Here is a 25,073-nt window from a genome sequence, read left to right as displayed (position 1 = left end):
ACAAACGTCCTGTCATCCTGTTCTTTCTTCTTGTCATTGATTCACACTCGTTCCTTTCTTAGTTATCAGTCCACCTAATTTTCAACATTCTTCTGTTGCACCATGTCTCAAATGCTTCGATTCCCTTCTGTTCCGATCATGTTTCATTACCATAAAGTGGTGAGCACCAAGCGTATGAGCACATTCTCAGAAATTTCTTCCTCATATTATGGCCTATGTTCGATACTAGTAGACTTCTTGTGGCCAGGAAAGCCCGATTTGTTAGTGATAGTCCACCGTGGGTTATTTTTCTCAATGGGTGGCAGAATTCCTTAACTTCATGTCCTTCGTGATCATCCATACTGATATTAAGTTTTTCGTTCTCATTTCTGTTACTTCTCATTACTTTCGTCTTTCTTCGATTCACTCTCAGGACGTACTCTGTACTCATTAGACTGTTCATTCCATTGAACACATCCTGTAAAACATCTTCACTTTCACTGACGATAGCAATGTCATTAACGACTATTTACATTGATATCGTTTCAACTTGAATTTTAATCCCGCTCTCGAACCTTTCCTTTATTTCCGTCATTGATTCTTCGACGTATAGATTCGACAGTATGGACGAGACTCATAAATATTCCAGAGTTCTTTTAAATTCTAGTACTGGATCCCCCATCTCTTCTATATCGACACCTTTCTCTTATTATATCACGTCATCAACAAGTCTTCCTTCTCATGTAGGCGTTCTATGTACTCTTTCCAACTATCAGCTCTCTCCTTTGCATTTAAGAGTGAAATTACCATTTCACTCTTAATATTACCACCCTTGCTTTTAATGTACCGAAGACTGTTTTGACTTTTCTATATGCTGAGTCAGACCCTCCGATAATCACTTCTTTTTCGATTTCTTTACACTTTTCATGCTGCCATTTCGCCTTAGCTTGCCTATACTTCCTTCTTTCGTCGATCAACTGAAGTATTTCTTGTGGTACCCATGGTTTCTGGGCCGTTACCTTCCTTGTACGTATGTTCCTCTTTCCTACTTCTGTGTTTTCCCTATTAAGAATGTCCATTGCTATTCAACTGAAGTGCCTATTGAGATATTCACTATCGCAGTATCCACTGTCTCAGGAAAGCCCAAGCGTATGTCTTCATTCATCTGTTCTTCTGTATCTCATTCCTTGCGCACTGATTCTTCATGGCTAGGCTCTTAAACTTCAGACTTCATTATTAATAAGTTGTGATCTGAATATCTGCTCCTGGGTACGCCTTACAATCTAATATCTGATCTCCGAATCTCTGTCTGATTATGATATAATCCAACTGGAATCTCCCAGTCGTTTCCAAGTTTACCTCCTCCTCTTGCGATTCTTGAACATATTCGCTGTTACTAGCTGAAATACGAGGGCTATCCACAAAGTACATTACGTTTTGGAATTAAAAATAAATAAAGTATTGGTATTTTTTTATTATATACAGATGAAAGCACACTTAAATACTTCTTTTCTACATAGTTGCCATTTAAATTAAGGCACTTATCGTAGCGATGGACGAGCTTGGAAATTCCTTCGTCGTAAAATTCGGCCGCCTGCGCCTTCAACCACGTGGTTACCTCTTCTTGAAGCTGTGCGTCGTCATCAAAACGCTGCATAGCCAACCACTTATTCATTGCTGGGAATAAGTGGAAGTCGCTCGGTGCCAGGTCGGGACTGTACGGCGGATGAGGAAACAACTCTCACTTAAAAGATTCGAGAACTTCACGAGTGGCATTTGCCGTGTGGGCCGGGCGTTGTCGTGAATCAGCAAGATCTTTGAGCCCAACTTTCCCCTGCGCTTGTTTTGTATTGCTCTTCTGAGGTTGTGCAGAGTTTGGCAATACCTTTGAGAGTTTATTGTAGTGCCTCTTTCCAGGAAATCCACAAAAATCACACCTTTTCTGTCCCAAAAGACAGTCGCCATCACCTTCCTTACCGACATTGTCTGCATGCATTTCTTGGGTTTTTGGGGGGAATTCGTGTGGCCCCACTGCATTGACTGCAATTTTGTCTCGCAGTTCACATGCTTAACCCATGTTTCGTCACCAGTAACGATGCGATCGAGTAATGATTCGCAATCTTTCTCGTAAGCGTCCAAAAACGTTAACGCTGCAGCCATTCGCTGATTTTTGCGAATCTCGTCAAGATTTTTGGTACCCATCTTGCACAAAACTTGTGGTAACCAAGCTTTTCGGTAACGATTTCGTGCAACAAACTTCGTGAAATTTGTGGAAAACTCATGGAGAATTCCGTTATTGTGAAATTACGGTTTTCACGGACCGCGGCATCGACTTTTTCGACAAGTTCGGCAGTCACTGAGTCTTCCACTTCGCTCTTCGTCGTGAACGTTAGTTCGGCCATTTTTAAATTTTATGACCCATTGACGCACTCCACCTTCAGTGATTATGTTGTCCCCATACACTTCACAAAGCTGCCGATAGATTTCTATCGGTGTACAGTTTTTTGCAGTCAGAAACCTTATTACAGCACGCACTTCACACTTCGCGGCATTTTCAATTAACGCTGACATTTCAAACTGTCACAGTAACTCAATGGAGTACAACACGAACCTCTCACTAGCACGGCAGGATGCCGACTGAGCGGCGGAATGCCATGACATCAAGATAGCCGCGCTAGCCCTGCCCCTAACGGACACAAACGAAAACGTAATGTACTTTGTGGATAGCCCTCGTATATATGAGAAGTCAGTCATTTTTTCTGCTTTCTCATCCCTACTACGATTCCCATATTCTCCTGTACTCCTTTCTGTTTACTCCCTCCCCTACATCAGCATTCCAATCCATGACTATTATATTTTCGTCTCCCTTTGCACAGTGAACTACTGGCTCTATATCCTCGTATACCTTGTCTCTCTCTTCCTCTTCTGCTTGCGACGTTCGCATGTATACCTGAACTTGTGGTCGGCGTGGGTCTGCTGTCGAGTCTGATGAGGAGAACCCTTTCTCCGAACTGTTTACAGTAACCCTCTGCCCTACCTCCGTATTCATACGAATCCTACTCCAATTGTACCTTTTCTGCTCCTGTTGATATTACCTGTACTCGTCGACCAGATATCCTGGTCTTCTTTCTTTTTCACTTCACTGAACCCCACTATATCAAGAGTGAGCCTTACCACTTCCCTTTTCAGGTTTAATAGCTTCCCTACCACCTTCAACCTTCTAACATTCCACGCCCCGACTCGTAGAACGTCACCCTTTCATTGATTATTCAATCTTTCTCTCATGGTCAGTTCCCCATGGCAGTCCCCAGCCGGATATACGAATTGGGAACTCGTCAGTAAGCTTTTGCCAACGGAGAAAGCATAATGACACTTTTTCAATTACAGGCCTCTTACCCTGTGCATACACGTGATGTGTTTTTAATGCAGAGGTTTCCATTGCATTCCGCATCCTCATGCTGTTGATCATTGCTGGTACTTCCGGCGTTTACGAGCAGTTTTGCACTGTTTGGACAGGAGAGTTCCCTGAACCTCTTCCGCTCCTCCGCCCTCTTTTGGAAAGGCCTTTTTATTCAAAATTTAAGCAGTGATGAGGTTCCAATCGAGACCCATGGCGTTCTGCTTACTAGTCAAAGGCATTACCCCTAGGCCTTGGCTCGCTATGACAGGGCATGTCTGACCTTAAATTGAGGCAGTACAGTGGACAGGCTGTCGATGAGATTGACGATGTCCTCATGCTCCTCACCGCAGTGGTTAGTTACAATAATTGAAGTTTTTGAGATCGTATTTATGTTCACAAGCATTGGTTGGCCATGTGCTCTCCGTTGTGTTATTGCGTAGCTAATGTATTTTTGACTAAATCTTAAACTGACATTGGTTCTTTACTTGCCAGCTATTGTAGTGTGGTGCATGTAATGTGTTGATGACCTACTTTTACTGTCCAGCGAGTCTAAGGAGGAAAGCTGCGATTTTGTTGATGATATGAATGATGTACATGTAAAGATACAGTTAACCGTAGAACACAGTGTGGGGGAATGACTACCTTACTTAGATTTTAAAACTTCCTTACAGGGTACAAGGACTGAATATGTTTATAGAAAGGCTACAGTGACAGCTGCCGTTACACACCACAGCTCTAGTCACCACCTTGGGTAGCAGACTGCAGCTTTTATAACAATGTTATATCGCTATCACAGTGTACTCTTGCACGATCGAGAATTTCAGCCTATTCTGCACACCACATGTATCAATGGTCACGCCTTCAATTACATAATTGATACTAATAAGGATATAATGTGAAACAAAATCGCTAGGAGCAGCCGGTGGTCAAGTGGAGATGAAATCACACTACAGAGTCTGGACGAGTGGAAGACGAGTTCATTGGTTACCGTAGGATACTGTGCTTTGGAACAGTTTCACAAAAAGGAGGCACAAAGCTTAGGGCAAATAAGATAAAGGCGAGTCACTTATTCATTGGAATATCGGCCAAAGACTTGCGTATAAAGAAAGCTACTTGTGAAAAGTACGCATCTTTTACGACAAATGTCCTGCCAGGTATGTGGAGCAGAATAGCAGATTGTTTAGCATTCAGCTTGTGTACTTTGAGGAACCACTTTCGTAATTTTGGCCTTTCGGTAACAGGAGTAGCTAATTATATAAAACTCTCGCGAAGAGAGGATAAGGGGTGGACCTTAAACGTTCTTCAAGAGATTGCAATTATGTGAAGTTTAAAAGTATATGCGGCATCACATATCAGTGCCAGCGCACAGTGTAACAAGGTTGGTAACAGAATAGCAAGTTTCCGTTTGACGATAGCGGTCGTGTGGTATGCGGCAGACCCAATGGAGCACGTCCACTGGGCCGTGGCTACAGCAGCTCTGTACTTCGAGCGGCATCTGCTGCCGCAATATAGGACAGCCAACGGCAGCCTACTTGCACTCGGAACCACATCGCCACGTGACGCTACACAGTTGCCGTCTAATCGCGAATGTGACACCATTGTTTGTGCTGCACAGCAGAAAATCGCATCCATGTTAACTCTGATAGATGGACTCTGTTTCTTGCTGCGTTATTTGTAATGAGTCTGCGATCGCAGACAAGGGAAGTAAATCTTCTGTTTACTGTGATTATCTTGTTCGCGAATAATTTCTGCTCATTTCCAGCTTTCCTACGACGACAGTTGATGCACCACTCTGTAGTCCATCCCTCCTTATCATTTGTGTAGAAAGTCATAAACAACAGTACCCCAACATTCCCTTAATATCCAGGTGGAGTTAGGGCATTACAATATACTACCAAACTTTGATTGCATTTCAAGGACATGGTGTCATGGTTTTTTTAGTGACTGGTTATTCATCTTGGCTTTTGCGTCTCTTCTAATTTTTATACATTTTTTTTTGGTACAACAGTTTATAGTTTGTACTGCAGTGTTCCTATGATATTTGGACATGTTTGTGACTCCCTGCTTCTGTGTGTGGTGGCGCTAGTGGTCTCTACTGTGAGACACGTGAGTACGTTAACCAGCAGCGTGGCCCGGTGTGGCGAGGCGGTTGGAGGGTAGGTGTCCACCGCCTCAAGATATGATGTGAGTTTTTAACTGTCTGACAATCAAAGCTACTAGCTGGCACTTTTTCTTTTTTTGCTTTCCATTGTAGGTTAATGTGATTTTAGCTTGTCAGTTTTTTTCAACTCGAGAATTTTATCGGTGACGCCCTGCTTGTTGTGTAACTCCATTTTATCGAGAGAAAATAGAGTTCCCCTCCGACCCATCTCATGGGTCTAAAGTTTTAACGACATGAATATCTTCAAATTGGTTGTCATATGGCTTAATTATTAGGATTGGTGTCCGTTTTAGGATCATAATGTCGACTGTATCTCTTGTATCTTAAGCAGATGTACGGCTGAGAATGTGATCTAATATCACGACATCGTTCGTTTTCCTATAAATAAAGATTCTTACACAGCTGGAAACGATTTCTTTCTCAAATATGGATAAATTCAGCAGTGGTTTCCCCCAAAATTAAACTATTTGGAAAAAAGAATGCTGAAAGTAAGAACTATTTAGGCAAGCTGTATTATATTTGTTCTGAAGAAGGCGTGGTTACCCACGCTGAAATCTAGGTAAACACCAGGTAGTTTGTGCAATAGAGGCGGATTTTTCATAATTGTTTCAATGTTGAAAGTAATTCATATAAACAAGACTAAATATTTTAGTATACTGTTACATGCTGACGAGATAGAATTACGAGTAATAGCAAATTCTAAAAACAAAATACAAAAATCAATCCATGTTTTAAACTTGATTGGAAAGGATTGCAATTTTAAGGTAGCCGAAAATAAAACCAAAGCAATTGGGTCCTAGTAGTGGACTACCACTGAGACAAATGACATTCGCAGTGAGGTGAAAGCCAGAGTAGCAGCAGGTAACAGATGCTACTTTGCAGCATTACCCATGCTTAGGAGTTCGCTGCTATCACGAAAATCCAAAATCCTCATTTACTAAACAATTATAAGACCAATTGTTATGTATGGTGCCGAAACGTGGACCATGACTGTAAATGAGAAGAGATGGGTGGATGGAGTTGAAGAAGACATGAGAAAGCAGGTGTCAGAGGATAGAGACGGAAAGCAATGGATCGAATAGAATGGCAGGATATTGTGATGCAGGCGAAGGCTCTTCAAGGGCTGTAGAGCCGAGGAGTATAGAGTATAGTAAAGTATATTATAAAAAAAATTCTATTTATTATCAAATTTTGGAACATGTTCACCGCTTCAGTTACCTAGGAAGCTATATTGATGTAAACAAACATGAGGGTATAGGTATTAAATTACGGAGATAGCAGAATGTATGTGGTACTATAAGTGGAACATAAATTACACAACGTGAATTTCTGTACGGTGATGGCTTTACCAGTTTTACTGTATGGCGAAACATGAATTATAAAGGGAAAAGGCTCTACTCATGTTCAGGCGGTTGAAATGAAATTTTTACGAGCAGTAAAAGGTTGCTGTAAAGAAAACATTATTCATGACCACTGAATATTTTTGCACTAAAAGACGAAATGGATGAAGATAAATAAAGGTGAAACAAACACCTACAACGAATGGAAGAGACACGGATATCAAACTTTTTGAAAGAAATTCTCGCTATTGACTATAAATTGCTGTTTATTTCAAAGAATGCTGATTTTGGCTTCATAGTCATTCTCATTGAGAATGGCTATAAAGCCAAGGTAATGATTACGTGAAGTTTAAGAACAGTAATGAGAATGGTTACAAAGCCAAAATCATGATTGTGTGAAATAAACGAACAGTAATTTACAGTAAAATGGCGGGAATTTCTTTCGTAAAGTTCTACATGACTGTGATCACCAATGAAGGATAATTCGTTGAAGACTCCAAAGATCGCCACACAATACAAACCCAAATGAAAGAATGCCATAAGTCAGTTAACAAATAGTACTGAGTTCCGAATAGATCAATTGCACTAAGCTGTGAAAAGAAGAAGACGAAGGTGGTGAACCAACTTGCTTTTCAATTAGAAGGGTTAATTAAGACAAATATGCGTTTATAATGTAAGAAAATCACTCCATTTACTTTTAACAGTACTAAAAAGCAACCAGTGTACCGCACGAAAGGTGCGCAATCAGTGAGACTCAATACAAAGCTGTTCACTAAAACATAGTTCAGTACAGTAATGCAACTGTAGGGAGTTTGATAGGAGCCGCCACTTGCACGAGTCCGGGCAGAGGAAGCATTAAGAAGCAGGGCGTTTAACAACAAGAGACAACATAAATACAGATTGGCGTACAGCATGCCAGTGCCTGTCTTTCTGCATCGATGAAACACTCCCGTTCATTCCCATAGAAAGCAGTACCAGCTCACTTAATATCTGCTTTTGTAAATTCCGCACAACAGATGTAGTGGACCACCGAGTTGTCCCTCGCACCCCGGATGCAACACTTTCACGGTGGCTGCCGGGTTTTGCGGGTAGTCGCTTAGATGTTCAGCGACTCACAGCTCGCCTAGCTTGTGTGTTCACCATTGCTCAGTTGGCGCTAACTGTAGACTCCTTCAGTTTCATGGCGCCACCTCGCGCTTCCTTGGGACGTGATGGTTGGGCTGAGCTCATCCGTAGTCACCTCACGGATTCTCCAGACACGAATACTGCCCCACACTCAAAGCTTTCTAGCTTATTTTTGGTAGTCATTGAAAGCGATGTCAGGTCTCTTTTTGTTCGATGTGACGTACATCATATTTGTACATTGGATATTTTTCAAACGCAAATCTTCAATAGTCGATATGTTACACCACAGACGTTCTGTGTAGAAGAAATGTGGTCTTTAGTTGTCAGTAGCATTGTTGTTGCCAGTGTAGTATTCTGAGAAGTGAGTGAGAGAGCAAGGTAAAGTGTTGGTCATGCTGCTGAGTGGTCACCGAATAACTAGCAGAACACAGATGCAAACGCAGAGGAAATGGCTCTTTTGGAAATTATTGTGTAAAGACTGATTTTAAAAGTGTGAAGACATGCATGTAATATTGTGGCTGCATTGCTTGTTCATGTGTAACTTATCATGAGTTTTGAAAGACAGATTTTTAGCATTGTTTTTCTATATTGGTTCCGGTCAGTTAGTTTGACAGTCGAAAAGTGATTAAACGAAATTATCTCCTCACATAGCTTGGACTCAGAGTTACAGATTCACCACTCCTATACTATTTCGTTAATTGATATCATAGCAGAGTCATATTTTTTATAAGAAGTGATTTATGTAAAGATGGTTGTAGTTTTTAGGGAATGAGGCTCACAATACAGTTTTGAATGCTAGTCTCTTTTCAGTCATGAAGTAAGTCGAGTTTCTTAATCTGTCTCCTTACTAAATTTTAATTTTATATTTTGTGTGTCCCTGCATCGCAGCTGCGCAAAAAATAAGGCATCATGTGCATAGCATACTTGGTTTTCCTTGTATTGCATTTGGCAACGCTTTTCTTTTGCTTGTTTTCTGTGGTGCTGTATTTTAATTTTCAGCACTTTCTAACAGTCTCCAGTTACCATTCCACATCTTAAGTCATGAAAATTTATTACAGCTATTTTAATATTACAATCAGGAAACGATAAGATCATTTACAGTTAAGCTATGCGATTGAAAATTATTATCACGTTCAGTTAAGTTTAGTCCCGATTTTATTTACTTCGTCAATGCTACTCTTATAGTGCAGTGTTCCAGATGCGTGTGTGTGTCATTAGTGTTCGGGATTTTATTATGTCAATTTGTTTACATAACGGAATTGCCGCGGTGGTACTACCTGTTCTCGTCAGATCATCGACATTAAGCGCTGTCGGGCTGGACTACCACATGGATGGGTAACCATCCGGTCTGTTGAACGATGTTGGCCAGCTGGGTGCACTCAGCCCTTGTGAGGCAAAATGAGGAGCTACTCCGTATACACATCTAGCGATGCTTGAGGGTTGAGGATGACACGGCGACCGGTCGGTTCCGTTGGGCCTTCGTGGCCTGTTAGGCTCTGAGCACTATGGGACTTAACATCTATGGTCATCAGTCCCATAGAACTTAGAACTACTTAAACCTAACTAACCTAAGGACAGCACACAACACCCAGTCATCACGAGGCAGAGAAAATCCCTGACCCCGCCGGGAATCGAACCCGGGAACCCGGGCGTGGGAAGCGAGAACGCTACCGCACGACCACGAGATGCGGACGGCCTGTTAGGGCCGAGTTTATTTTTTAGTTTGTTTACATAAAATAACAGGGCATATTAATAAAGGGATTTTGGACATTTTTCTTTCAATATTCGATTTGTAATTTTATGTAGAATTTTTATTGTTGGTTTTGTGTGCTGGAACTGTGAGACAAGCGCTGCGACGTGACGCACTGTAGTGCTGTTTACTGCATCACACAATACAGAATTTCACAGGGCGCTTATTTAGAATCGAGTTTTACGTTTTCTGATTATTTTACGTAAATGTTAAATATAGAGTTTCAGACGGATTTGGCAGCCCTTTTTATCGAATAGTGTCTGCATAAGCACATCGGTTGCATTGTTTAGGTTATCATTACAACAAGGACATGTGCGAAATTTTAAGAATAGTAAACCAGTTTACATAGACAACGAATGTAATAAAACAAAACGCTTACAATACCCTTTATAGAATTAAATTTGTGTATGAAATGTAAGCTCACCGGAAAAAAAAATGTTAGTCATCCTCTTAAAAGAGTATAGTGATAGATAGCTATGGAGAGCTGTAAATGCTGTGGAACTAGTACTAGGTAGCCATGAGACCTGCCGTCCATCTCCCCACACCGTTCGTGACAGTAAAGTGCTTTGTGTATGTGCGAGTTGGCAGTATACAGCCAGCGTCGTAAGAAAGCTCGAAAGTCAGAAGGGAGTTACCGAGTTTGACGGAGACCACGACAACAACGGGAATGAATTTGCCTGACTTCAGGGTGTATCAACGCTAACACTTCAACGTGTCTACAAGGAATGGCGTAGTACCTCGAGCGATGCAACTTGGCGAAATAAACTTGATCCTAAAAATACACTAAGAGACAGGTCTAGGAGAAGAGTGTCACTCCATGTCTCTTGCAGTCAGTTTCAAGGTCAAGAAGCAGCACTAGTGTCAGTGAATGCTGGTCCACATAAACAAATTTCCGAGCAGATGGTGTAAAGGGAACTACAAGCAATGGATATTTGGAATCGGACATTCCTCAAAACATCATTTCTCACAGGGTTTCGTTTAGAAAACGAATTGGAATACGAGTCCTGTAATGGACGCCGTTCAGGGTATCATGGCCACACATATATAGTTCCCGATAGAATGGAAAGATCTCTCAGCAAGATCGAACAGCAAAGTCAAGGTTTTCATGTCAGAATGTGCACTTCCTCGGAACAAGACAAGTACCCAAGGGGCAGACTGACAGTGGTATGCCCTGCGATAACATTGTACTCAAGAATGGCCCCACATCGTCTTTCCAGACGAGTCCTGGTACTGCATACGTCACGACGGAAATATCTGTGTATGTGTAGGCTCCGAAGAGAATCAACGTTGCCAGGCTAAATTAATCATATGAGCGCAGCGCCTGGCTTTATAGTATGGTGGGCCAATGGGTACACATCGTGAACACCTCTGCTTCGGAGCTGGTAATTTGGACAACAGCTGTTAAGCCCGGAGATTGTGCTCTATATCCGTTATCTTTCAACCAGATTATGTAAGATCGCATGTTGTGTGTGCTGTCCTGGCTAAATCGATACAAAATTTGGTCTACTATTCCCATGACCAGGACCTTCTGTCACTTATTGAAAACATCTGACCACAGACTGTCAATCTTGCACGCCGCCGCTCGCCAGCGACTGCGATTGGTGAACACTGGCACAAAGTTGGATCAACCTGTGATCAAAACTCAGTTCAACTTGTTGCGCAGCTGAGTTGGAGTTGTCTATTATATATCGCAACTTGTATACCCCGAAAACGCCTACAAACGATATCATATAATCCTCCTGCTACACTGTATACACCTAATAAGCACAATTTCGTTATTTACTATTGGTGTAGCAGTTTTAATGACGACCATTATAATTCAATCTGATCAGTGCAATTGATAATAAAAGAGAAATAGTCGACGTTCAAGTGGTCCCAAGACACCGTAAACGGGATACAAGAAGGCAGTGTTGAGATCGTGGCTCGTCGCCAGGAGTGTCGGCCAGATGGCCGTAGGCGATGAAATCACAGCGGGGCGCCGCAGCGTGGATGAGCCGCAGCCTGCCAAGTGCCCCGTAGGCGGCAGGGTGGTCGGGGCTTCGCCTCACTTGACCCCGACACCGTCTGGCGCTGCTCTGGCCCGCGACGCCTGGTGGCGTCTAGTTGCAGCTCACCTGTCCCAGGCATAATACAACGCGCGACAGTGCTGTACAGTGTGGTCAGAAGTAATATGGAAAGCTTGTAAGTGTGCTGCAGATTATATTGTGATGAGAAATAAACGTTAAGAAAAAAAATTGGTACATTGCAATGCTTCCGATTCACTTAGCATTGAAGTAAACCAAGGAGGTCTTTGCGCACTCAAGCTGCCAGAGGCGGTATTGCCAAACGTGTTTCTCGTTTGATCTCCTAAAACTGAACAAGAGAGTGATACAAAAATTCGATATGGGACGCTAGCAAGGATGGAACCTGAGCCAACGGCTGTACTATCTCCTGAGCTATTTTCTACGCTGTGATAACAACAGACACTAATTGTGTCTGCCAGGCTGCTTGAGCTTGCGCACGTAACGACCTGATTGGATAACTTCAGTGTTGATTCAATCAGAAATGGCGCAACGTATCTAATTTTTTTTCCTAACAATTATTTGTCACCACAACCTACCCGGCAACACCCTTGCAAACTTTTCAGACTGTTCCTGATCACCCTACATAAAAACCCAATAAAAATTCTAATTTATCCAATGCAGTTCATTTCATTCCTGGAAAAGAGGAAAAAGGTTTCTACTACTACCATACCGATTTTTTCCTTGACTGTCCATAATCTAAAATGCCATATAGTCGAAATAAGTTTCACCACTTCACTCGTACTTCAGCAGCGGACACCTACAATATTACCTTCAATTATTGTACAAGGAAATGGTAGAAAAAGACCTTCGTTACCCTTCTCCTCAAATCGAGACGAAAATCCGGTTACAAAGGGGAGACTATAATTCTAATGACAACTTCAAGAAGTAAACAACAATATCAGTGTATTTCATAGCGTCAAAAATTAAAATGTTTCATTGCATAAAATTTTCATGAACCGCTCACAGTCGTAACAGGTGAGAAATGACACAAAAATAGCAGTGTGAATGTATTAAACGACCTAAACGGCCACGGGTTAGTATTGCAGGATACCAAAGAGATCGTGCCTGATTTGAAACTTGCGTCGAAACATATGTCCAGTTCATGTACAAGTATGACTACGTGCTTGTGTGTCGCCACTAAATCATTAGATGTAAAGGCTGAAGAGTTGAAACCAGTAACCAATTTTAATAGTATGTTGTGACCGACGTATTGAACATCGTAATCTAAGGTGAACATGCATTAATATAGTTTTAATTGTATCGTTCCCTGATATGTACTACTAGGACTTCGCACAGTCATTTGTCTATTAAACGTAGCAAGTAACGTAGTGTTCACTTTGTTGATCATACACATTTATAATTGTATAATATTGCTTATTTCTTTTTCTTCATATGCTACACAAAAATTTTACGTATTAATTCTCCTATGGTTTCATGATCTGGTGCTTTCTTTTTATTAATGGCTGTGATTATGTTATGGTTCTCACCTCATCCAGACTATAAGCCGGTTTGCAGAGAATAAATGTAGATGTAGATAAAATCCTGCCAGTCCTCTTCGGCTCTCTGATATTAATTATAATTGTTGAACGTTTTGCAGTTTTGGTTATAATGCCCTCACAGATTGCCATAATTTATCGTACGGGTAATTTTTCTCCCCCTCCATACTTCTCCCCTTCCATTTTAGTGAATATTAATATCGTAGAACAACTCTTCGTTACCATTCTTCATGAACCAAGCCTACGCATTTGATGGACAGAAACTTAAAGCTTCGGTGTGATGATTATATATTCTACTGATCTAATTGAGAAACCACACTCACACGGGGAAGACATTATTCTCTGAGACTGTTAAATTTAAGTTCCATCCCCATCGTTTAGATACAAACAAAATCATATCCTTCTGTGACTGCAACGAACGGAATCTCAATACATCGACCAAATTTACAGAATTTTCGTGCTACACCATGAGAAACTACTACTTGTTTGATAGATTACTGATACACGAATAGAACATGACATCACTTGCTATGGGCAAGAGATGCAATTTGATTCGAAGTGTTTCGTGGTTGTATGCATGGCCTGCATAGTATGTTCCAAATACCCCGTTTCGACACACATGTGACGTGTCTAGAACAGTAAGAGAATTCAGTTCAATTGTAATCACATATCATAATTTTCGGAGGGTAATGTGATGCTATGCACTTTTCCATTAATAAGTGAAACAGGATTCTATTGATTTTCGTAGTTTTCGTTCTGCAGTCATGTAAACAGAGAAAACTTGGGTAAACGTTGTAAAACACATATGGTGACGCTTCCTATATGTCATGGCTGGAGAACGTTTTTGCTACTAAAAGGTAACGGAGCTAAGGTTTGTGTTGTGCTCTACAATCGCATTGTGAGTGACAAGTTTTATGTCACAGCTGTTACCTAAACAACTTGCTGAGCTTTGTCTTTCGGAATGACACATTCTCGACGTTGTACTGGCCATTCATCACACTTAACAGAAATTCTATCCCAGTCGTTCTGTAGTTACTCAACGACGACACTTTCCATCGACTACAGCATCATTACAAAATGGTCCTAAATTGCTGTTCAGCCTGTATTTTAGATAATTTCTGCATATGGAGAACAGGAGCAGTCCCGTAACACTTACCGGGGAAATCCTTGACGATAGCCCTGTCTGCTGAACTGTCGCAGTCCATAAGAACGTACTGGGTTCTATTACTTAGTTTATCAAACTAGTCAACATTAATTTACATGCCGAAAGTAGTTCAGCGTTGCAAGTTTAATATGAAACAGAATTATATTTCTGGTACCAACAAAGAAACCAAATGTCATTGTCAGTGTGTCTGTAGTGAAACATTTTATTGATGTTCTCTGAGATGTAGGATGTTACTTCTAGCGCTTTTCTGATAATATGCAACTTCTGTTTCAGATACGGTGAGCAGAGGGCCCGCATGTTGACTTGACGCCGTTTCTGGGAGAGCTGAGTCGTTCCTCGTTCACGAAAGCAAGGTAAAAAAAGAAGAGTAATAGTAGATGCCGAGTATAAGTACACTTTTAAGAGGCATTGAGAAAAACTTTTTAAAACAAATGAACTGCCACACTTGCGTTCACTGAGAGCTGGACAGCTGTATTGATCGTGCTTCATGACACACTATGTGATCAAAAGTATCCGGACACCTGGCTGAAGATGAATTACAATTTTGTGGCGCCCTCCATCGGTAGTGCTGGAATTCAATATGGTGTTGGCCCACCCTCAGCCTCGACGGCAGCTTCCATTCTTGCAGGCATACCGTGCGTCCACCCTTAGCCTTGATGACAGCTTCCACCCTCGTAGGCGTACGTTCAATCAGGTGCTGGAAGGCTCTTGGGGAATGGCACCCCATCCTTCACGCAGTGGTGCACTGAGGAGAGTTATCGATGTCGGTCGGTGAGGCTTGGCACGAAGTCGGCGTTCCAGAGCATCCCAAAGGTGTTCTGTAGGATTCAGGTCAGGAATTTGTGCAGGCCAGGGATGTTGTTCTCGTGTAACCATTCTGCCACAGGCCGTGAATTATGAACAGGCGCTCGATCGTGTTGAAAGATGCAATCGCCATCCCCGAACTACTCGTCAGCCGTGGGAAGCAAGAAGGTGCTTAAAACATCAATGTTTGCCTATGCTGTGATAGTGTCACGCAAGACAACCAGGGGTGGAAGCCCCCTCCTTGAAAAACACGATCATACCGTAACACCACCGCATCCGAATTTCACTGTTGGCACTTCACACGCTGGCAGATGACGTTCACCGGACATTCTCCATACCCACGCCTTGCCATCGGATCGCCACATTGTGTACCGGGATTCGTCACTCCACACAACGTTTTTCTACTGTTCACTCGTCCAAGTTTACGCTCCTTACACCAAGCGAGGCATCGTTTGGCATTTACCGGCGTGATGTGTGGCTTATGGGCAGCCGCTCGACCATGAAATCCAAGTTTTCTCACCTCCTACAGACGTGTGATACAAGTGACACCCAATCACCTAACCACGTTCGAAGACTGTGAGTTCCGCGGTGTGCCCCATTCTGATCTCTCACGATGTGTAATGACTACTGAGGTCGCTGATATGAAGTACCGGGCAGTAGGGGGCAGCACAATGCACGTAATATGAAAAAAGTATGATTTTGGTGGTGTCCGGGTACTTTTGATCCCATAGTGTGTCACTATAGCTAACTGTACCGGATATACCGCACTTTTAGATTTAAACTGTCGTTTGAGAATTTCCTGCTAAGATGCAGGAGGTAGTAGTTGAAGTTACGGATCGTTATTTGCAGGATGAAGCACTGACAGAGTTTAGAGATTGTTCAGGGTACCTTTGCGTAGTTTGGTGTGAGGGATCCAACCTCCGGCGGCTCGTTACAGAGTAAATAATCCTGATTTATTCGGTTTGTTAACGCAGTCCCATTTCTTTCTGTGAAAATATCTTCAAAACAACGAAGTAGTCTGTAATAAGCAACCACCAAAAACGTGTAACACAAGAAATACATTAATGAAACAACACTCACTTGCAAAAATAGTACTATGCTGTTGCCGTTGGTGCGAGGACAGATCAGCATAGCGTCAACAAGCACTCATCGATTCATTCAGTGAACACAGACTCGAGGTGAATATCGGCCAACTCTTCATCGGTAAACGTTGCCGTAGAACTGCTGTGTACCGCCGTTACCGCACAACTAATACCGCTGGGAAACAAAACACTAGACTGAACAGAGCAGTACTAAATGCAGACTTGTGGGCAACGAGTTAAAGAGGGCATTGCCGTTGCCAACAGCTGGTATCGTGAACGAATGGAAACCAGGCACACAGCGCATACCATCCGTCATTGCACGGTTGTGCGCCATTTTCAGTGCAATACTAATACAAAGCTAACAGGGACCTGAAAGCAAACGAAATCCAATAACGCTGTAAGGATCCACCGTAGAGTGAGAGTCACTTGCACTAAAATCCTTAGAAGATATCCTTGAACAAGCTCTGAAAGTTTTCCAGAGTTGCGGTTCACCATGTATACGACTTTTTTTAAACTTCAATTTGTATGTCGTCAGTCTACGTATTACCCGGCACATTCTTTAATCACAAAGTCTTTCGTGATGGAATTCATGTACGTAATATTTTCAGATCATCTTGAAGATGCTTTTCGTTCTCTCTGTGAGGGGTATCCCCATTACTCTACAGAAAATCCTCGAATCTAATAAAATTCTGAAGTGATAAAAGTCATGGGATACCTCCTAATATCGTGTCGGACCTCCTTTTGCAACGTGTAGTGCATCACCTAAACCTGAAATGGGCTCAGCAAGTGAGTGGAAGTCCCCTGCAGAAATACTGAGCCGTGCTGTCTATAACCGTGTATAGCTGCGAAAGTGTTGCCAGTGTAGGATACTGTGAACGGACTGACCCCTCGGTTATGTCCACGAATGATCGATAGAATTCATGTCCAGCGATCTGGCTGACCAAATCGTTCGCTCGAACTGTCCAGAATTCCTCGAACCGATCACGGTAAATTGTGGCCCGGTGACATGAAACATCGTCGTCGATAAAACTTCCGTCAGTATTTGGGAACGTGAAGTCTATAAATAGCTGCAGATGGTCTCCAAGTAGCCAAACATAACCATTTTCAATCAATGATTGATCAGAAGGCCAGTCACTTGTATGCAAACACAGCCTATACCATTATGCAGCCACTACCAGCTTGCACAGGGCCTTGTAGAGAATTTGGGTCCAAGGCTCCGTGGGGTCTGTGCCACACTCAAAACCTTGCATCAGTTCTTATCAACTAAAATAGGGACTCAACTGAAAAGGCCACGGTTTTCCAGCCGTTGAAGATCCAATCGAATTGGTTACGAGCCCAGGAGAGGCGCTGCAGACTATGTCGTTCTGTTAGCAGAGACACTCGCCACAGCCCCTTGACGCCAAATTTCGCTACACTATCCTAACAGATACATTCGTCTACGTCCCACATTGATTTTAGCGGTTATTTCACGCAGTGCTGCTTGTCTGTCAGCACTGACAACTGTATGCAGACGCTGATGCTCTCGGTCGTTACGTGAAGGCGTCGGCCACTCCATTGTCCATGGTGATAGGTAACGCCTGAAATTTGGTATTTCGGCACGCTCTTGACACTATAGATCTTGCAATATAAAATTCACTAACGATTTCCGAAATGCAGTGTCTCATGCATCTAGCTCCAACTGCCATTCTTCGTTCTGAGTCTGTTAATTCGCATCTTGCAGCTACAATCATGTCAAACACCTATTGACATGAGTCACCTAAGTACAAATGACATCATCGCTAATTTATATCTTGTGTTTGTGATATTACCGAACCACCATTTGTATAGTTGCACATCGTTATTCCCTGACTTTTGTTACCTGAGTGTAAGGGCCGTATTGATGTAAGTCGTTCCCTTTTGCGGAAGATGTGGCGTTTCCTTGACTAGTAAAAGTAACGAAAACTTCCTGCCCGGTACATTACTTTTCTTAACGTGGTGCTGCACATGAATGCAGATTGCAAGAATGAAACCTAGCGGTTTGCAGTTGGTTGTTCGCTAATATCTTCTAAAGACGTCTCGTTATCCCTACTGGATTCTGCCATAGTAATTGTCAAATGTGACAGTCGGATGGGTCATAAGGGTCGCTACTACTGTCACTATAGTAATGTATAAAGTCTTTGATTTAAGAAAAAGCGCACGTATAAGTGTTCCGTTTCAAACGACTGAGATACGGTACCCTAAAAACAGATGGCACGTTATTTATTTGTTCAGTTGTGTGACCCAGCGACACAGTAAAATCACTGCCGCTTTAGAGCTAGCATAAATCCATATGTTACGATCGTGATGTTAATCACAGTATCGCGCATGGCATGTACTATACTTAATATCACTGTCTGTTACTTAGAGTGATTTCACTTTACACTACATCAGACGGTCTCACAGTCAATTTTGACATTTGCTTCACGTATAACTAGAAAACTATACAACTGTATAAAAATGAAACATCCTCAAATAGTGTGTTCAGTGGCATCAGGATATACTATGTGCGTACTGACACGTTGCTGTATGTTTTTTACGATCACGAGCTATGAGACGGCACTCTGTAGGTCTTCCAGTGTGTGCTCTGGGCGCAGTGTGTCGGCGAGTTGACGCTGCTTTCAGCAGTGGTCTATATTATATTCCCAAACCTGTAGACCATGTTCTGGACTTGAGCGTAATACACGCGCAAATCAAAATTGACGCATTGTGCGAGCAGCTGTGGCGGACCGAACAACATAGAGGGCAGAAATCGAAGCACATGTCCCACCTTTTGTGTCATATGGAATCGTCTGCTTGTAGCAGAACTTAGATCACTTGTACCTCTGAACAGGCTACCATTGACACCATGACATCATCAAGCATGGTTACTCTGGTGTAGTGAAAGAGATGAATGGGGAGTGCAATGGCGCTCTGTTGTCTGATGAGTGTAGGTTCTGCCTGTACGCGAATGATAGACGTACATGTGTTTGCACAAATTAACTGCAACGTATAGGTTTATTGAATCTGTGTATTGGCGTGTTGGACTGTGCGCAATACAAACTTCTATTGGCTAGGGCTGAAAAGCTATGTGAAACATATTCTAAAACTGTAGCATTATTGGTTTCAACAGCTGATTTTGAAACGTACCCTTTGAACAATTAAACATGACTGTGCTTTAACTGACACACAATATTTTTAGCGCAACGCAATCTGACTTTCAAAAAATCCCTACGAAAGAATGGCCCTGACTAACATTAACCTATGTGTTTCACAAATCGCTTACCTCACAAAAATCTTGGTTACTCGAACTACTGCAATACAGCGAGCGCCACTACTGCCAGCTAAATAAAAGATTCAAACTATGGAAGGCACTAACTACTGATAGGGATAGTTAGCAAATGAAAGATATTAATAGAGAACAAACACTGTATTTACCTTAATAGTCATAATATATATAGCAGTTCATGACAAATTACAAAACTCCGCCATCTCTCTCCCCACATCCACCACTGCTGGCGGCTCACCTCCAACTGCGCAACGCTACGCGCTGTTCACAGCCAGCTGCCTAACACTACAATGGCGAGTGTTACAACAATGCAAAGCAGCCACATACTGCACACAGCACAGCCAGTGATTTTCATACAGAGGTGGCGTTACCAATAAAAAAACCTAAACAGCCTACTTACAATTTTTATTCCTCGTCGCTATAAGAGGTATAAAATTCGTTTTCTCCATTCTATATTTTGCGTTTTTGGAGATATCTTACATTACATAGAAAGCCGTTCGTGCACGCAAAGGAATGTAGCATTTCCAACGACAGGACGCGTGTATATTGTACCTGCCCCGTTTTCCCGGATACTCTCTGCGACTCTTTTCTGTCAGTATAAGCAGTACCATCACGTGGCGAGTTAACATGCCGTCTTTATTTGATAAAGAGGAGATTCCTTCCCTTTAATATGCTTGGACATATTACAGTGACAATTACCAACAACAGAATTTCATGGTGGATGGTTTTGTTAACAGGTGACTGAGCTTAATGCTGTGTGAATGCTGATAGCATATATTATCACTCCACTGTTCCCTCTCATTTGCGATTGTTGAAGACAAACAAACTGATTTTTCTGAGCTGGAACTAGCATAAACAACGCTCTGACATTTCTACCCCTTTACACATGAGATGAAAAGAGGAGAAAACAAACTGCACGAAAAAACATTGCTGCACTCTCGCGTTTACTCACTTACCTTTTTGTTTAATGTTTTAAATCCTATTCCTACACAATGCAATGGGTCAATGAGCGATAACAAACAATGAAGACTGCCCCCTGAAAGCTATATGGGGCCACGTGTTTGAATAAACACAGATACTGCGTGAATATCCTTGTATCTTCTAGTTCCTTCAACTTTCGTTTATTTAGACTGCTCGCAAGTTATGCTGCACATCCTTCTGAAACAGCGCGAATTACAGTTATGAACTTTCTCTTCATTTATCAATTCCATTACTACTAGCACATGGTGTGTTGAGCAGTGAAGGTAGGCTTTCTATACTTTCCTCTGCCTACCGTGCCCCCAATTTTACCACTAACCTTCTTTGCAGTTTCTTGTACCAATCCGCTGAACTATTACATTAACGAACTTAGTTTTATTTTATGCTAATGTCTGTGACACACGACACTCATTGAAAATGTGTGACACTGGAGGACGACCGCAATGAAAATTGAATGGAGGTAGACGGGTCATTCAGTTAAGCGAATGGAATGAAGTAGTTCCTTACTGAATGCCGTGAAATAAGAACAAGGAGGAACGAGCACTCAGTGGAGACGTATACCTTAAAACTGCACCAGGAGGCCTTCATCCAGCGGAGTGTGTCATGTGTCAATGATGACGATGAATAAAACCTTGTCAATATCTAAGCCGCATCAATTCGAATAAGATAATCACGCTTTCGATGCCTACCTCCGCCATCGTCATCAGGAGTAAAAGCCACTGACTGCCGAGGCTGATAAGGTTTCCCACTTTCAAAGGCACGACTGCATCTTCTGGTGAGCCGAAACGACGCGTGCACGGAAGGCGATTGGGCAGCTCTTAGCAGCTCCGGCCTGTCTAGGGACCAAGTGGCGCGAGAGGTCGGTGTCACACCTGAATCTGCCACTGTCGCCTCCCTACAATGGTCAAGCATCAGTATTTGCTTTCTTTCGATATCCAATGCAGAACCCTACGCCCTGTTAAAATTGCTCCTGTTTATTCCAATCTCTGCTGCCTTCTTTCCAACGGAATCTCAATATGTTGATCCATGAGCCAAGACATTTCTCTTTTCAAAATGTATTTGGTGTCCGTTTTCCAAGATATGCTCAGCTATGGCCGAGGCTCGCTTTGTTTAATATGTTGTTTCTGCTCGGTACAGCATTCTGCAGGTGTACAAATAGTTTGACCTGCATGGATGGTACCTCATTCACAAGGGTCATCCCACACACCGGGCACAGGAAGAGCAACGTCGTCTTTAACACGGTGCAGCGTCATTTTTGACAGGCTGCAGCATATCACGTATCTTGCGGGCGGGCCGGAACACTGGCCTCAGTCCATGGCTCTGCAGCACACGTCCTAACTTTCTGCTCATTTTCTGACAGTATGGCATTGAAGCAGGCGATTCACAAGGCGTCCTTCGTCGGTGGCACCTGAGAGCGTTTTTAATGTCTCCCTGGCAGTAACCATTCTCTGCAAACTGTCTCAAATGCAATATTTCTGACTGTAGGTGACCGTTGTCAGAACTAATCTTTCCTCTGTGTACTAGCGTGTTCAGAACTGCTTTCTTGGTTACCGAATGGTGAAAACTATGGGAATTCAAGTACTCATCACTATGTGCTTGCTTCCTGTACACTGAATGACAAAGCTGGCCTCTTGCCTTCCGCTCAACTAATACATCCAAGAACGGTAGGTTACCATCCTCCATCTCCACAGTAAATTAAATGTTACAATGGACACCATTCATGTGACCGACGAATGCTGCAGGCAACTTCACCGTGAGCCCTTATCAGGAAGATGTCATCAACATGCTTTAGGAAGCAAGACGGACGCAACGCAGCGATATCAGAACCTACTCCTCAAAGAGCTCTATGTAGCAAGTCGCAACTGCCAGAGACAGTGGTGATCCTAACGCTGTGCCATCCCCATTTCATAATATTCGTAGCGTTAAAGGAAATACGTCTTCGTTAAAATGTGACGGTACAACATGCGGATTCCTGCTGGAAACTGTTAGGCCACAATGTCCAGTGTGTCTTGTACTGGCACCATCGTAAAAAGTGACAACGTCCACACTAACTATAACGTCGTACGGTCTATTTTTATTTTCTTGAGTATTTCTACAAATTTATGTGAGTTTACAATATGGTGCTAACAACCCTGCCAGATGTTTTGCTAGTCTGTAGGAGAGCGCACTGATGGTCCTAAAAGGGACCGTTTCTTTATATATATACGTCAATCGATAAAGCCTGGAAAGTCTGACAGCATGAGGCACTAATTTCTTCAACACTTCGTCTGGTAAACTAAAGTCCTTTAATACCAACTGAAGATGCTATTTATGTAGATGACACCAGTACCGGAAGCTTTGTCGCGATCCGACATAGGCCATCGTAAGAAAGACAGGTTCAAGTCCTCCCTCGGGCATGGGTATGTGTGTTGTCCTTAGCGTAGGTTGGTTTAAGTTAGATTAAGTAGGCTAGTGTGTAAGCTTAGGGACCGATGATCTCATCAGTTTCATCCCATAAGACCTTACCACAAATTTCCAAATTTTTCAATTCAAAATCTGTAAGACTCTGCCTTGTTTTAATCTAAAATCGATGCCTAATATGTCAGTTCTCCAAAACCAAGCAAAATAAGAGGAATCTAGTGATGCAGATATTTTCTGTCGACGGGTAGCCAGTGATGCCACACCATTTTAGCACATTAACTTGTGAGTTACAACTCTAGAAGCTTCGATAACGTTTACATATTAAACTGCATTTAAAATCGTGGAGCATAAAGAAATCATCGATTTGTGACGCTACAAACTTTTCTAGAGACGAGATAGAAAGAAGCCTCCACAACATTGTTTACATTTTTCTGTGACCAATCTCTTCCCGCAACGTTTCTTATTTACGGACTTTGCTATATCGAGTGCTTTCAGTAATAGTGCTTTACGATTTCTCATATTTGGTCGCCAAGTGCAACTCTTGCCGAATTTAAAAGCAAGGAAAGCCTCGAATCCATACAAGCTTGAGGAAAAACCCACTGGTAAATTCAAATATGGCGAAAAGTATTAAAATCCTCAGACCAACTATAGGCAGCCGATAGTATGAAATAACTATAACTGCAGCCAGAAAACCGGCTCACAGCGCTAATAGCAAGACCAGTCAACTGAGTTATGTGGACAGAATATTATCAACAATAACGTGCTAGTATAAACTGTTCTTGGTGCACTTGTTGACTGTCGGAGAAATAATTGAAATATATGCATTAAGAGATTTGGTAGTGTCCTTAGCGCCAGCGATGAAATGTCACTCACAACGTCGTATCATGATGTGTGAGGATGAGTATCAGTCGCAAATTGAGACACACACATGAAAGCTTCATAACCTGAAATTCATTTTCGTTTTCAACATACTACCTTTGTAAACGCTTATCCCATCGTTCGAACAGGCGTTTGTTGAAGCTTGAAGTTTTGAATTCTTGTAGCAGCGTTCGCATCTAACGAGTAACCTCTCGGGATCTAACAAGCGTATTTGGTTCCTTAAACTGCTGCAACCCGCAAGGCCCATGTGTTCTGAGGGTAGCGAAATATGCCAAACTGGAGGAACAATGTAATATCACTGGACAGCCAGGACAGTCAGGACGCTTCTTGTTTGTAACTTTTTTGGTGCTTTTCTGAATTCCTGTATCAAACTGAACACTAATTTCCATGAAATGCGGTTATAACCACATACGGATCGAATTTCGCTATCGACGCGCACGGCGGACAGTCGCTCGGCTCACAAAAATCGCGTAGTTCTAGCTGAGTACACACACATAGCACATATGACGTCTTGATCTGACTGCAGATCATCAACCTTCGGCCCCAGGTTAATGTGTATCATCTGCTTTCCACGCCACATGCGCTGCCACCATCTTTATACGTATAGGCACGAAATTTAAAAAGGTATGCCATATTCCTGCATTTCTGACTTATTTTTTGACTCGCCCTCGTATAACGCGTGGCATATTCCAATGCACTCTCTCGCCTCCATGCACTGTTCCGTAGAAGGGGTTCTTAACACTCCATTCTTCAGCTTCAGACTTCCCATGGTTGCGTAAACCACTTCACGTCAATACTTGGATGATACGAATACTCGGATGATACTTTTAACGGTTCCTCATTTCAGCCTGTGCTCTGTTTCTAAAGATTAGCTGCAAATGAATAGTTAATACTTTTTACTCCGTGATAGCGAACCTTAGAATATTCAGAGATTGTGACAAGTGAATTACAGGTTTGTATGCATAAGCAAAACACAACTAGGTGCCTCAGAAATTTCAGGTATGCAGGTGATCCATCGCAGAAGAGCAAAAATTTGTTTTTAAACTTCAGCTGCGTCTCCATCACAGCTGGAAAGTAGGTGGCTTCAGTACGTGTAATCGTCTCCGTCGGTCGGTGTGGCCGTGCGGTTCTAGGCGCTTTAGTCTGGAACCGCGTGACCGATACAGTC

The 25,073-nt window shown here is 42.4% G+C and overlaps 1 protein-coding gene across 2 annotated transcripts in view; it reads left to right on the top strand.

Annotated features, from left to right (window-relative positions):
* LOC126263075 (hemicentin-2) overlaps positions 1–25,073 on the top strand; it is a 2,049,386-nt gene that overhangs the window by 897,770 nt on the left and 1,126,543 nt on the right. For both annotated transcript variants that reach the window (XM_049960064.1, XM_049960065.1), the window contains one exon: positions 14,753–14,832. The gene's annotated coding sequence lies outside the window, so the exon portion shown is untranslated. The remainder of the gene's footprint in view (positions 1–14,752; positions 14,833–25,073) is intronic.

This window comes from Schistocerca nitens, chromosome 6 (genome assembly GCF_023898315.1).
Source record: "Schistocerca nitens isolate TAMUIC-IGC-003100 chromosome 6, iqSchNite1.1, whole genome shotgun sequence".
NCBI classification, from domain to species: domain Eukaryota; kingdom Metazoa; phylum Arthropoda; class Insecta; order Orthoptera; family Acrididae; genus Schistocerca; species Schistocerca nitens.
This window is presented reverse-complemented; position numbering and strand designations above follow the sequence as displayed.